The sequence below is a fragment of the Chrysochloris asiatica genome, unplaced genomic scaffold (assembly GCF_000296735.1).
Source record: "Chrysochloris asiatica unplaced genomic scaffold, ChrAsi1.0 scaffold00339, whole genome shotgun sequence".
Taxonomy (NCBI): domain Eukaryota; kingdom Metazoa; phylum Chordata; class Mammalia; order Afrosoricida; family Chrysochloridae; genus Chrysochloris; species Chrysochloris asiatica.
This window is the reverse complement of record NW_006408857.1, coordinates 2,309,591-2,312,078: the sequence shown is the minus strand read 5'-3', so window position 1 is coordinate 2,312,078 and position 2,488 is coordinate 2,309,591.

Sequence of the window (2,488 nt, the reverse complement as noted above, 5' to 3'; positions counted from 1 at the left end):
GCATCATTGATGGACTCAAGTGTGGCGGCGGTAGTGAGGTTGGCCCAGGATCGGACATTGTTTCATTCTGCTGTGCATGGGGTCGCTATGGGTCGGTTCCGACTCAATGGCACCTGACAACAACCACAACAAAGGTGTATAGCCTTGGAACCAACTCTATGGCACTTAATAACTGTTGTTAAGAGCTGTCAAGTCAGTTCTAGCTCATAGCAACACTGTATAAGGTTTTCGAAGAGCAGCTGATGGGTTTGAACTGCTGACCTTGTGGTTCACAGTCCCGTACTGATGCTACAGTGCCAAAAAAACTATATATAGTTCACAAGTGTTATACCTGAATGAGAATTGAGTTCTATAAGAATTTTAGTATTTTCCTTTCAAACACTTACTAATTACATTTATTATATTCACATGTTCCCTACACATGTGTATAAGCATATAAAGGGGACAACAACTCTGGTAAGGTATGTTCTTCATGGGATGATCAATAATTCAAAATCAAGAGGGCAACATGTATCTAAGGACAGAGTTGAGAAGGGATGGATGGGAAGGTAGGTGGAATGGGAATAGAAAGCACAGGGAGGAAGTAGGATCACTGTTGTTGGAGGGAGGGGATTGCAATTATTGAGATGAAGTACAGTGTATGATTTGTTGAATGTAAAACTGATGATCTACTCTGTAAATCCTCACTCAATTCACAGTAAAAAGTTGTTTTAAAAGGAAAGATTTGTTTCTTCTTATTTATTTATTATGTTTTATACTCTAGATTATAATTCAATTGTTGCCGTACATGCCGTCACGTTGGTTCTGACTCATAGCAACCCTACGTAGGGTTTCCAAGGGGCAGCTGGTCAGTGAACTATTTTATTTATTTCATATCTCAAATCCTTTCATTTTCAGACATTGAGACTACTCAGTTTGATGCCTGTATCCTTTTTACATAGCCAGGTCCTTTTGTTTACAGCTGCCTGACATGTCATTGAAGTCCTGGTATAGTGCTGTAGGAGAAGCATTAGACCTAAAGGTCAGTTCAAACTGCATGGTCAGTGGTTTGAACTCACCAGTCACTCCTCGGACATCCTATACAGGGTCGTTGTGAGTCAGAACCAACTGGATGGCACATAACAACAACAAGAACATTTAATTATGACAATTAAAAGAAGGTAACTGAGAGGAAACAAAGCATAAAAAGCATGACATATCAAAAACAAGTGTTTAGACAGGAATTTCTAACAGCAATAAAAGTAAACGGATTAATTCCACTCTGCTGCTGTTGCTATGGTTAGGTGTCCTTGGGTATTACATAGTCCAGTTCTCAGGTTGTATCCTCATGTCCAGGGAGCAATCTTGTTGTACTTCTTCTAAGACAGATTTGTTTGTTCTTCTGGAAGTCCATGGCACATTTAATATTCTTCTCCAACACTGTAATTTAAAGGAGTCAAATTTTTTAGTCTTCCTTATTCATTGTCCAGCCTCCATATGCATATGAGGGAATTGAAAATGCCATGGTTTGGATCAGGAACACCTTAATCTTCAGAGTGACATCTTTGCTTTTTGACACTTCAAAGAGATGCTTTGCAGAAGATTTTCCTAATGTCCTTTTTTTTCTAGACTACTGCTTCTCTGGGCATTGACTGTGGATGCAATAAAAATGAAACCCTTGCTAAACCTAATTGTTTTACCATTTATCGTGATGATGCTTCTTGGTGCAGTTGCAAGGAGGAGTTTCCTTTTCTTTATGATGATGAATAAACCCATAACAAAGATAGTAATCTTTGATCTTCACTTAACTGCTTTAAAGCCTCTTTTCTTTCAGCAAGTAAAGTTGCATCATCTTCACAGCATAGGTTGTTAATGGACTTTCCTCCAATGCTGACGCAGCATTTTTATACAGTCCAGTTCTCCGATTCTTTGCTCAGCGTGCAGATTACATAAATATGGACTATGGATACAATATTGTTTAGTGGAGAATCCTGTTATGCCGCTGTAGGATAAGCACTGGACCACAAAGTCAGTTGGAACCACAAGGTCAGCAGTTCAAACTCATCAGCCACTCCTTGGAAACACTGTAAAGGGTCGCTATGAGTCAGTACCTATTCAATGGCACGAGCAGCAACCAGAATATAGTTCAGTCATTTCCAGGGAAGTGGTTGGGGAAAAGGACTGACAACAAAGAAGTTTCAGAAATTTATTAGGCAATGAAATTGTTTTATAGTATGATTGTTTTACTGGTTGCATCATTATAGACATTTGACCAAAGTCTAAAATTGTACATTATAAATTGTTAATTTTACTGTATGTAAATTATAACTTAATGAGAAAATAAAACATAAGAAATGACAATAATTAATTCATAAGATTTTGTATGCATCAAACATAACAAACTAGGTCATCAGAGACAGTAAAATTACTTTTCCTCAAGGAAAATGAGATGAAGATACCTCCTATAGGCGTCCCCTGAGAGCTGTAGGTCTTTATAACTCTGCCTAGG